This window comes from Lagopus muta, chromosome 6 (genome assembly GCF_023343835.1).
Source record: "Lagopus muta isolate bLagMut1 chromosome 6, bLagMut1 primary, whole genome shotgun sequence".
Classification (NCBI taxonomy): Eukaryota; Metazoa; Chordata; class Aves; order Galliformes; family Phasianidae; genus Lagopus; species Lagopus muta.
Genome location: NC_064438.1, coordinates 56,737,741 through 56,749,852, shown reverse-complemented (window position 1 = coordinate 56,749,852; position 12,112 = coordinate 56,737,741). Strand labels below are relative to the sequence as shown.

The 12,112-nt window shown below is 45.0% G+C and overlaps 1 protein-coding gene across 3 annotated transcripts in view; it reads left to right on the top strand.

Annotated features, from left to right (window-relative positions):
• The window catches only part of MDGA2 (MAM domain containing glycosylphosphatidylinositol anchor 2), a 340,836-nt gene that overhangs the window by 180,514 nt on the left and 148,210 nt on the right, over window positions 1-12,112 (top strand). The window lies entirely within an intron of this gene.

Below are 12,112 nucleotides of genomic sequence, written 5' to 3'. Positions count from 1 at the left end.
CTAAAATCTTCTCTCATTGTCAGCACAGGAGTGCCTGGGGTGTGTTTGCCATCCCTTGAAAGCTTTGCCATGGATTGACAGCAGGGAATGATGGGCTGACATGGATGAAAGGCTGTGCTTTACCTCCACTGTACCACTACAGGGCCTGGATGCCTCCACCCCATCAGGGCCTGGGACTGTGCCACTGTATGGTGGTTTTGTCATTTTTTTTCATTTTATTTGGTCTTTTTTTCCCCCACCACCTTAAACAATTTGCTTAATGCTGTGTACTACCAGCCAGCAGTCACCAGCTTGCTTAGTTTCTCTTGTGCCTTGATGGACACGTTTAAACCACATTCTCCTTGAGTTTTAAATGGACCTTGCAGAGCTGCTTGCAGAAGGGTTGAGGAGAGCCCCCTATGGTGGGCGAAGATATAAGGAATAGCCCTTGTGCTGATGCTCCTCCACATATTCCTCCCAGCTTGCTGACAGGATCCAGCAATACAGGCATTCACTGAGGCTTGGATTGAGACAAGATTCTGCCTAGAAAAGCTGATCTCGTGGCACAGTCAGCACATTGCTACAGTCATAAGTTCCCGGTGTGCTATCTTAAAGTTTACAGCTCTGAGAATGAATGTGTGAAAAAGTCGAGCTTCAGAGTTTAATAAGTCCATTTATTTTTATTAGCTGCCATAGTACTCTCAGGCATGTGTGCTCTCCCAGGCTGGGCAGAGCTGTGGATGAGTTCATAAAATGGTTCCATATAAAAACGGAGATGGTTTATTGATTCTTCTCCCATTTCATTAGGACTTCTCAGAGCCTTTGTGTACAAAAATCTTATTTTTAAATAAGTTTGCTCTGCCATGAGCCTGACACACTCCACATGTCTGTGAAAGCCTTGAGGTGATACTCATTGGGTATCTCTCCCTCTGACCATTGCTGTGTGGTTACTTCACATATTGACGTTATTTCTACAATAGAGGGCAAGGGAAAAAAAGTTATCTTCACTCTGGCATGGCTAGCAATACTAGCAATATGAACTACTGATACATGGCCATTTTTTGTCACCAGAGCAGTGCTGTAGTTTAATATTGTATTGTCATAGAATGGCCTGAGTTGAAAAGGACCACAATGATCATCTGGTTTCACTTCCTGCTATGTGTAGGGTCATCAACCAGCAGCCCAGGCTGCCCAGAGCCACATCCAGCCTGGCCTTGAATGCCTGCAGGGATGGGGCATCCACAACCTCCTTGGGCAGCTGTTCCAGCACCTCACCACTCACAGCAAAGAAATTCCCCCTGACATCCAACCTCCATCTGCCCTCCCTCAACTTCAAACCATTTCCCCTTGTCCTGCTGTCATCTCCCCTTTCCAAGAGCTGACTCCCCTCCTGTCTGCAGGCTCCCTTTAGGTACTGCAGGCTGCACTGAGGTCACCCCGCAGCCTTTTCTCTTTTCTCCAGGCTGAACAAGCCCAGCTCCCTCAGCCTGTCTTCATACGGGAGGTGCTCCAGCCCTCTGATCATCTTTGTGGCTCTCCTCTGGACCCTCTCAAACAAGAGGAGCTGTGGGCAATGCAGTGGTGGAAACTTTGGGAAGCACAATTTGCTATGGCTGCACAGGAAAGGTCCTGAGCGCTGATCTCCGAGTGTGCTGTGGGCAAAGAGAAGAGTGAAGATTCACAATGTTTTGCTTTTTGGCATTCAGGAAGGCTCAGCAAGGCCTTTTTTTTTCTTTCTTTTTTTTTGACAGCTTTGGCACAAGAACTGAACTTTATGAAGGCATTGGCCCTGGAAAACACCCAGCTGTAATGTTTGGAGGGTTTATAATTTGTTTGGCAAGTGTGCAGCCCACTGGGGATTGTGTCAGCTTGTCTGAGCTGTTTAATTTATATGCCAGTTCTTGTCTGGCTTGCGAGGAGTCCTGTGGCATTCCCATGTGCTGTGAGCTGGGCGGTCAGTGGTTGGGGATGGCCTTGGTTATGGGGCTGCTGCTCAACTAGCTGCAGTGGCAGTGGCTTTCTCATCATGGGAGTGCTTTGGCTTTGTCTCCCTTGCTTCTTCTTGGGGTTTCAAAGCTGGTTGAATGGCAGTTTCTCAGCAGTGCTTGGAGATCTCCAAGCTCTGAGCTCACCTCTGGCCATGCTTTGAGCAGGAGCTGGGCGGAAGACCTCAGGACTTGCCTCCTCACCTGTAGGCCTGTATGGCTTTTCTCCTCTGCTGAGGCTCATTTTTCTTAGATATTTCCTTCTAAAAGCAGTTAAAAGAGAATCCATGCTGTGTTCCACATACTTTGATCTTGGCTTCCTCATTTAAAGGATCATACACTGATTAACATCAGGCCTTAATGGCCTCAAGATGTACCAGGGGAGATTCAGCTCAAATGTCAGGAAAAATTCCTTCTGTGAAAGAGCGGTCAGGCTCTGGAAAGGGCTGCCTGGAGAGTGGTTGGACCACCACCCCTGGAGATGTGCAAGCACCATTTAGATGTGGTACCAAGGGATGTGGTTTAGTGGGAAATATTGGTGGTAAGTGGACGGTTGGACTGGTTGGAGGTTTTTTCCAACCTTGATGATTCTATGATTCCAGCTGGTAAGTTGAAATCTCCTTCGTTACAGAGAGGTATGCATCTCCTCTCCTTTCAGGAAGGAAAGGCAGTAAAAGAAATCGAGCTAATCAACATGACCACAGATAAAAACAGACATGTGCGACGTGGCATCTCCAAAATAATCAGTCCTTTCCTTTTAAAAACTAAAAGCATTTATAAAAATAGAGACAAAACCTGAGATTTCTCCACAGTATTTGCATTTAAATTGGAAATGTGAATGCATCTGGTTTTGTAAGTGCCAAATAATTACTTGATATTAAAAAGTTTGGAGATGCTCTAGAAGATGCTTGACAACTTAATTGTTCTGATAACTACTGAAAGTTAACGTTTTAAAAACTCTTTAAGCCAAGACCATGTTGACAGAGACAAAATGAGCCTCTGTTGGTAAAAGGCTGAGAATTTGTGTTGTGTTTTTTTAATCAAGACTCCAGTTTTCCATAGTATAGGAAGGTGAGTATAGAGAACATTTAGGCAGCATAATTTTGTCTGGAAAATCTTGCAGATCTTCCAAAATATCCTATATGAGAAATCTGAATTTTGAGAAGAGAGGTCAACACTGATGCACGCTCTCTGTAAGAGCTCTTTTAGTGCTGTTTTTTAATGTTCTCCTTATGAGCCAAGCAAGATGCACCCTGCCTGCACACTCAGCAGGAGTGGTTTCACCTGGAGAGAGCTCTCCTGTGTGAAACCATGGAACAGCATTCCTTGCTGCTAATGCAGGAGCCTGGCTCTGTGCAGTGCTAATGTCTGATTTGATTTGATATTAGGCTGACGTTTTAAAATTCAGAGTGAAATGCTCAGATCTCTGTTCAGAATAAGAAAGTTTCCGTGTCTCAGCAATGAACCGGGCAGTAGCAGAGCTGTGCAGACGAACCATGAGAGTAAGACAGCTTTCCCTGCTAGAGGAAAAATAAGCCAGCAGCATGATGCTGACCTTGGCAGACCTGATGGTCCCCCATTGGCCAAGAATGAATATGAATAATGGAGTACAAAACACACACAACTGCTGTGGAGGCAAGCTGGCAAGGCTTTGAGCATGTTGCTGCTAAAAATGCTGCAGGCTGCTACTCCAGAGAAGATGCTGAGGGATCTGGCCCATCCCCTTTCTTTCCACCCAGTTCAGTTCATCTGTAGGAGAAAAAGGTGAAGCCCATGGCTGGATGCAAGGTGATGAATCTTCAAATGTCAAGGTCCTGTGAAATGGCAAAAGATAAAGCACATGTTCATAGATCTCTACTTTCTTGAGCAGTAGGAGGGGTAGGTGTTAGTACTTGGTTTGGTTTCAAGAATGACCAGGGAGGGTGATGGTTCTTCCTGAAGGTCGTTTAAGTGAGGAGGGGTCTTGCAGCTTTTGCAAGGCCAGGCCACATCTGCCATGGCTTATTGAACCCTCTGGAGAGAGGGGGGCTCTTCAGTTCCCCTGAAGGATGGTGTGAGAGATGGTTCAGAGACAAGAAGCAAAGGGTGGGGGGAAGAGGTGGCTTTGATTTTAAAACAAAGCAACAACACGAAAGAGTGTGATTACAGTGACTGAATGGTGAAGAAGCACAAGAAATCAAAGGTGAAAAGTGAAAAGAGGAAATAGGAATGGCGGAAATCTTGGCGTATCCAGAGGGAAGAGCTCCAGTACAGCAGCCAAAGCTGCTCCTTGAGCTCATAGAATCATAGAATCACAGAATGGCCTGGGTTGCAAAGGAGCACAGTGCTCATCCAGCTCCAACCCCCTGCTGTGTGCAGGTCGCCAACCAGCAGCCCAGGCTGCCCAGAGCCACATCCAGCCTGGCCTTGAATGCCTGCAGGGATGGGGCATCCACAGCCTCCTTGGGCAACCTGTGCCAGTGCCTCACCACCTCTGGGTGAAAAACTTCCTCCTCATATCCAACCCAAACCTCCCCTGTCTCACTTTAAAACCATTCCCCTTGTCGTATCACTATCCACCCTCGTAAATAGATGTACCCCCTCCTGTTGATACGCTCCCTTCAAGCACTGGCGGGGCACAGTGAGGTTTCCCTGCAGCCTTCTCTTCTCCAAGCTAAACAAGCCCAGTTCATGAAGTGCTCAGTGCACAGTGACAATGAGGAACTACATTTGGGCCTGTGAACTGCTTTTTTTCTTTTCTTAACCCACTGTATTTGGTTACCAGCACATATCTGAGTATTTAACCACTCATATAGAGCCATGAATTGTTCATTACTGCCACCTTGCCCATTTGTTACAGCTCAGGCTTTTAAAATTTTAGGTTGTGGGATCTCCTTGCTTGGAGAACCACAAAAGCTGCCTGGATTTGGGGCTTTGTTTCATCTCTGGGTGTCCAGATGGACCCAGCAGTGCCTCCAGACACCAACATCCTGGGATCTTTCCTTTTTTTTACAGACCAAAGAAGCTAACTCCCATTTTTTGTTTTCAAAACAGTGGCTTTTTAACCACGTTATACAATTCTTCATTACGTAACTCAAAAATTTGGACTTACGTATTTGTCTGCTTCTGTTATTGCTCCAAATCCATTAATCTTATTCTCTTTGCTTTTTGGAAAATTGACTTCTTAAAGCACCAGCTGGACACCAAGGTGTTGTCCAACAAGCTTACAGTTTCAATAACCAAAGCCTGCCAGTAAAGGTTCCAGTTCTTTATTGTCCAAAACTCATATTCTGCTCCAAAAGCAGACACACCAACACTGTGAGGTCCATTTCAGCAAACCAGATCTTTCAGCCCCTGGCCCAGCTGCTTGCTCAAAGCCATCCTTGCAGCATGGCATGAAGCACGTGCTCAGGTTAAGTCTTAGGTTTGTTTGGACTTGGGGCTACACTGAGACAGTGCTTTGCTCCAGGTGTAGGTGTGGCTGTGATGATCACTGCAGAATAGCGTGGTCTTCAAGATGATTCAGTTTGCAAATGTCATCTCCTATTTGTTATTGAGATTTGTTGTATGGAGCTCCTTCCCAGCACGGTGCTGATTATGATAGATGATGGTCATTCATCAGAAAGAAGTGGCAATGATTATTCATGAGACACTTCAGAATAGGCTCCTCCACCTCCAGAACTGATGTGCAGACTGTACTGATGCCGCAAATCAGATAAACTTTCATTATGGAGAGCTGATATCTGCAAACTTGGTAATATGGAATGTGCTTTTTTCCCTAGAATATTCTGGTATCTTAGCATTAGGCTGCAAGACCACAATTCTGAATGCTTTCCTTTCTATGTTTTGAGGCAAACTTGAGATTGCTTTAAAAAATGATGTTTGAGCAGAAAAACAACACAACAAATTCATGTTTTTGGCGTTCCTTGTGCACAAAGTAATTTGAAAATACATGTTAATGTGACAGAAGGAAGTTCAGCAGATTACATTGTGATATTCACCAATGAGAAGCAGCTTTTGGACAGTTGTTGAACTGTCTCTGCTCAGCTTAGCTATTTTAAAATACAACTGAAGGCAACAGCATGCTGTAGAATGCTGAAGAACCTGCAGCCACGCTGCCCTCAGCCAGAAAAGCAGAAGGACTTTGTGCTTCTTCAGAGATTATAGAAGCATCTGTCTTTTACTTGTATTGATTTGGTGGAGGTAGACTTGTTAATGAAGAAGGAACATCAGAGAAGGATTTCCTTTCCTCTGTGGGAATGACTTTCTAGTTAGTAGAAATCCATTTATGCTGGGCATTCCCCTTAGAAAAGGACTTACAGACTGCACTGTGGTTTCCAAGGGTAGACCTGGAGAAGTTTTAAATTGATAGCAGTGAATTTACTGCAGTACATTGCTGCATGCCTTTAACATGCCTTAACAGTGAGTCGAGTTCTTCTGTTTTTCCTTATTTCCTGATGGTGGGATGCTTCCACATTCATGAAGATCATGTGTTTACTGTTAAATCCATTAATCCGGATACCGGTGACAGGATGCTCAGGCTGGAAAAGACCTTGAAGATCATCGAGTCCAACCACAACCTAACCATACTGCCCTAACTAACAGCCCTCTGCTAAATCATGTCCCTGATGCTTACACCATGTTTATGAAATGCATTAGTTTTGAAAGCTGAACCATTGTATTTAGCCAACTACTGTATCAGTGTCTGAAATTGTGTATGGAAAGGCCATTGCCATGAAGTCGGTGCACATGGGCTGTGTCTGACACTGCCACAGCTGCAATCAAAATCAAACTGAGTTTCTATTTGAGAGGATGGGAGTTGAGTTTTTATTTTCCTCTACAAAATCTGGGAGCCAGCAGGGACTAAAAATACAAGCAGCAGCGTGCAATGAGAGAAGTTGGCTTCTCAGGGTGCCTTGACAGATTTGGAAAAAGGTTTAAGTTTACCAATGCGCTTCAAAAGTCTTTTAGGGACTATCTAAAATCTTTGTCATAAGGTTGTGAATCTTTTGAATTGCGTGTGAAAGCAGGATTGCTTTTCCCATCTATAGGGCTCTAAGGAGACGAGGAGCCCAGTGTGATTGAAGCAAGAGCTGATGATAAGGGTTGGCTTTCTTTACCTGCTGTCTGCCTCACGTCTTTTTTTCAAGGACCAATGAATCATCCCAGTAATCATCCTTTGGTACAAAGATCGCAGCAGTAGCTTGGAGAGATACAGCTCAGCCTTTTAAAGCAAACAGCCAGTGTCTGGATTAAGAGACCGGAGTTTCGGGAGAATGAAGCTGGGCTGGCAGCTCACTTTCCAAACAAGTTGTTCCCATGGTGCTCTTTGTGTTTTCTTAACCTTTGCCGGGAAGAAGAAGCCAAGGCAAACGACTTAACCCAGTACACACAGGAGCCTTGGAAGTGAGCATCATTCCCAATGGTGAACTTTGGATCAGATAGCTAGCCTTAAAAATAAAGTCGAGAATCTTTCCAAGTAGCACAAACACTTTTCTGTCACGTGAGAGGGAAATGTAGAAGAGTCAGTAACATCTGAGCATCAGGAAAGGACGACTGCATTGCCTGACCCAGGGATGCAGGTGAAATGCAGAACCCACTGCAAAAGCATCTTGGAAATGAGCAGGATCTGGAGATGAAGGTAGTGGCATTTAACAAAATGCAGGTTCTGGGTGCTCAGAAACAAGAGGCATACTGAGCTCAGTAAGCATCCAGAATGTGCCCATGGTGCTCCAGGACACACACAGGTCCTCACATTTACTTTGTACATTATCAGGTGACATACCCTTCTTGTTCACTGGGAAGAATTCAGAGCAGAACTGCTTGCCAGCCTAAAGAAAACACAAAGGGGAACAATGAAAATTAGTCGAAGCCGTTTCTGATTGGCGCATCAAGATTGAAGCTCATGTGGAACCCAACTGCTCAGTCAAGGTTAAAATCAGTGATTTTCACAGTTCTGCTCAGTACTGCTCCAGCCGCAGGCTGCACACAGCCACACACATCAGCAAACACAAAGCTGAGCGCTCCCCAACGCCCCGTGCCAGCTTAGGAAGCAGTCAGTGGCCAATAACTATTATGTCAAAGCCTGCAAACAGTGCAGCAGCTAATGAATTCAATTACGGTGTTTGATGCTGTTCATATATCATGAAATGTGCGTTTCTGAGATACGAACATTTTGATGGATTAAAGGAGCATCTTGGGTTGATCCGAGTGGGGGTGGGAGGATATGACTTAACCTGATGAATGCAAATCAGCCTTCGTTTAGATACTGAAATGCGTTCTATTACTTTGAAATGTAATTAATGAGGGAGAGCAGACATTGAAGAGTTTGTGGATGGAAATTGTTTCATCTTTTTTTATTTGATCACATCTTTGGGGCCGCTTTGAGAAAGACTGGCACTTCCTTGGGCATGTTCTGAGTCTCAGAGTATAGTTACAGACTTATTTGCACATTGGCTAATATTTTCCAGCCCTGTGAGCTGATTATGTCCTGAAATCTCTGCTGGGATACAGCTGTGGTTAGCTGCAGCACCACCTCTCACATTTTGCCCGGTGACCCTGTATCTCTTGTTCACTGTGTCTCACCCCATCTTTGTGATGGAAGACTTTCAGCAGTGCTTCAAAAATAACCAACAGCGCAGTGAAGAAACAGAATCAGAATCCACTGTTTGTTCTAACACACCTGACATCAATAGGCAAATGCCTGCCAGTTGTGGTCCAAGAACCTACAAATGAGGAAAGTCCAAACCGCTGCTTTATGGGAATTGACTACGAGTGCAAACAGCTGTGCAGAATCCATGCCTGCTGGATTTGTACCAGCCTCAGCCCAGGTGATCCCAAGAAGTCTGAATAGAGCACAGCACATGAGTGAGGTCTGAAGTCTTCTTGGAAGGCATGTTCATCTTCTTTTTCACCCTCAGAGGGTGGTGAGGCACTGGCACAGGTTGCCCAAGGAGGCTGTGGATGCCCCATCCCTGCAGGCATTCAAGGTCAGGCTGGATGTGGCTCTGGGCAGCCTGGGCTGTTGGTTGGTGACCCTGCACACAGCAGAGGGTTGAAACAAGATGAGCATTGTGGTCCTTTGCAACCCAGGCCATTCTATGATGCTATGATTCTATAATTGTCATGTCTCATAGTACTGCACAGATAAAGTGAACTTTGAGAAATTCTGAAGGGATGGAACAATCTCAGAAGCAGTGTCAACAGACACCCTACATCCATCACTAACAGCCATGAACTCTTCACATAAAGCATCCAACAGCTGTTTAACTACAATCCATAGCTTAAGTCAGCGTCCTGTTTCTCTAATCCCACTGTCCAAGGCTTCACAACCTTCACAACCTCCACAACCTGCACAGCCATCAGCACTGTCTTTGGCCATCAAAATCCACAGAAAATTTGTCTTTACAATGTAGTAGCTTTATCGAGTTAAGCAGCATCATTAACAACCTACAACCAGGAATCACTGCTCTCCATCACCACCAGAATAAACACAGTGACAGAATAAACACCATTAACCTGTGTTCCTTGGAGCTTCTAATGTGGCATCAAAGTAAGTGAAAATCACTATCTGTATCTGGAAGGCATCCTTGAGAAACTAACACCAGGTGCCCACAGCCTCTGACAGCTGTACTCACGTGGAGCTGGAGGGCAGGAGGAGCATGGGGCAGACATGCTTCTCCAACCCTCTCCATCTCCATCTCCATCTCCATCTCCATCTCCATCTCCATCTCTAGAGCTCTTTTTTAGGAAGGGGAAATTGAACTTAGATATCCTGCTCCAGGCCGATGAGACTCCACTTCAAACACTGGAAGCTTCCTGACTTAAAGTGTCAGAAAACCTGAAGAGATGAACCACTCTCAGTCACACTTATGGAGAAGAGGGCTGTGTGAGTCAGAGCGTAGGGTACTCTTGGCTGGCAGAGACAGAAGGGGCTGAGGTGACCCAGCTCAGGCCCTTGAATGAGAAGTTGTCATAGCAATGAAGGGTCCCATCAAGCTAGACTCAGACCCAGAGCACACAGGGTTGCCTTTGGACAAAGGACATGGGGTCAGCAGACCTCTCCAGAGTCACCGCCTCCAGCAGTCTAGAGAATACAAAGCTGCAGCATGTAGAGTCTCAGATCTGCACAAGATCATGGAGTCACAGAATGGCCTGGGTTACAAAGGAGCACAGTGCCCATCCAGCTCCAACCCCCTGCTGTGTGCAGGTCACCAACCAGCAGCCCAGGCTGCCCAGAGCCACATCCAGCCTGGCCTTGAATGCCTGCAGGGATGGGGCATCCACAGCCTCCTTGGGCAACCTGTGCCAGTGCCTCACCACCCTCTGAATTCCTTGTATTTAGATGTACAGAAAAATATTCAGATTAGGTGTACACTCCTTGGCACTTAGAGTTAATGAAGGATGGGCAAGCATTAATATGACTTTTCTATCAGACTTTGTTATTCCTTTATAGCAAAGAGAAGCTGCTGTAATTAGTGCATGAGCAGTCAAAGCTACCAAGAAAAAAGAAAATCAGAAATAAAAATAGTTGATTGAAGTTATTAGCAAATATTTTTGGTCGAAATGTGCTGCTCATCATGCCTATTATGAGTTTGTTGTTTCTTTTTCCCCGTCTGCAAATTATGTGCATAATATATTTGCTGATTTTTTGTTGATGCAAGCGTTCTTTGTTCTTCTGTTTTCAAACAAAAAAGTTCACTTTGCGTTCCCAACTTATTTACTCTGATAGTTCCTAACTGTCATACAATGTATGGTTCAGACTCCGGAATCAAAGCTTGTGTTAATTCTGCCTCCTAGGGAACTGGCTGCAGCTTTTAAAAGGGAATGATAGATGTTGAATGGGGGCCATTTTCAAACTCCACAAATTCTTAAAATCTTATCAACTGCTTGGATTTTTTAATGTGTGGTTACCTTTCAGTGACAGCACCCTGCGTGCCATAGCTGAGCAGCACAGCGAACACCAAGTCTTCATTTGCTGGTTAAGAGGACTGGCATCCTCAGCAGGAAGGGTTTCTCATGCCATGTGCAAGGGGATGCCCACAGGTCAACAGATTTTATGCTTCTTTCCTGCACTGGATAAAGTAGAAAAAAGAAAACCAACCAACAACTAATTAATTAAATGTTAATTATCCTCAGAGTCATGGAAGTGCAAATTCAGCAAAGCATTTGTAAGCTCCAAAGAGATGTTTTGTTCAAGGAGCTACTGAGCTAACAAAACTGAGTCTGAATGGGCATTTTCACCACTTGCAGAGATGTGACAGTCCAACCTGTTGGGCTCTCTGCCCATCCTTGGTGCCTCATTTAGGTCTTTGTATTTGATGTTGTTATGCTTACTGTATGCAGGAAGTGCAAACCATGGGTTACCCAAAGTATGGGATGCAGACACAGGAATTTCCAACTCACAGCCTTGGCCATTTGTAACAGCATCACACTTCATGGGCTGTATGTGTGTAAATACAGGAGGCTAGGCAGGAGAGTGCTGCTAATACATCCTGTTCTCAGATGCTTCTCACCCGGGTGCTCTTCATGGAGTGGGAGGGCAGAGAGAGCAGGAGACAACCCAGGGCAGCCTGGAAAACATTTCACTTCACCAGGAAGCCAGCACAAAGAAGAGAAATGTCAGATAGAAAGGCTGTCTTCCAGTGCTTGCTGTCTTCCAGTGCTTGTCTTCAGCCTCACTGTTTGCTTGTAACTGGTATTTTCTAGCTGATGTTCTCCTTGCAAGGGATTCTAGGTGGAGATAGGATATATAAATGCACCTATATGCATATGCACTTAGGCAGACATATATAGAGGGATGGGGATCTTGAGATTGTATAAGTGGTATTTTGTATTCGGTACGTGAAAATATATTTGTATTTGAAGAACTTAATGGCTGATTCTGAAGCACTTGTCCAAAAATAACTATCGAACCAAGACTGTTTTATAGCAACCAATTTGCTGCCGTAAATGGTTGCAGTTCTGGATTGCTTCATGCTCATTAAAAGAGTGACAAGAAAATTCAAATTAGTGACTTGCAGTGTTATTTTGCTCTCGTACAGTAGGCTGATCAGAAAACATGAGTTACAGATGCTTGTCTTTCCAGGAAGATGGTGAGGAATGGTGATCCTCAGGTTGGCAGGAAGCCCTCCTGAGCGCTAAGCCTGCCCCTGGGGTGGCCACTGACT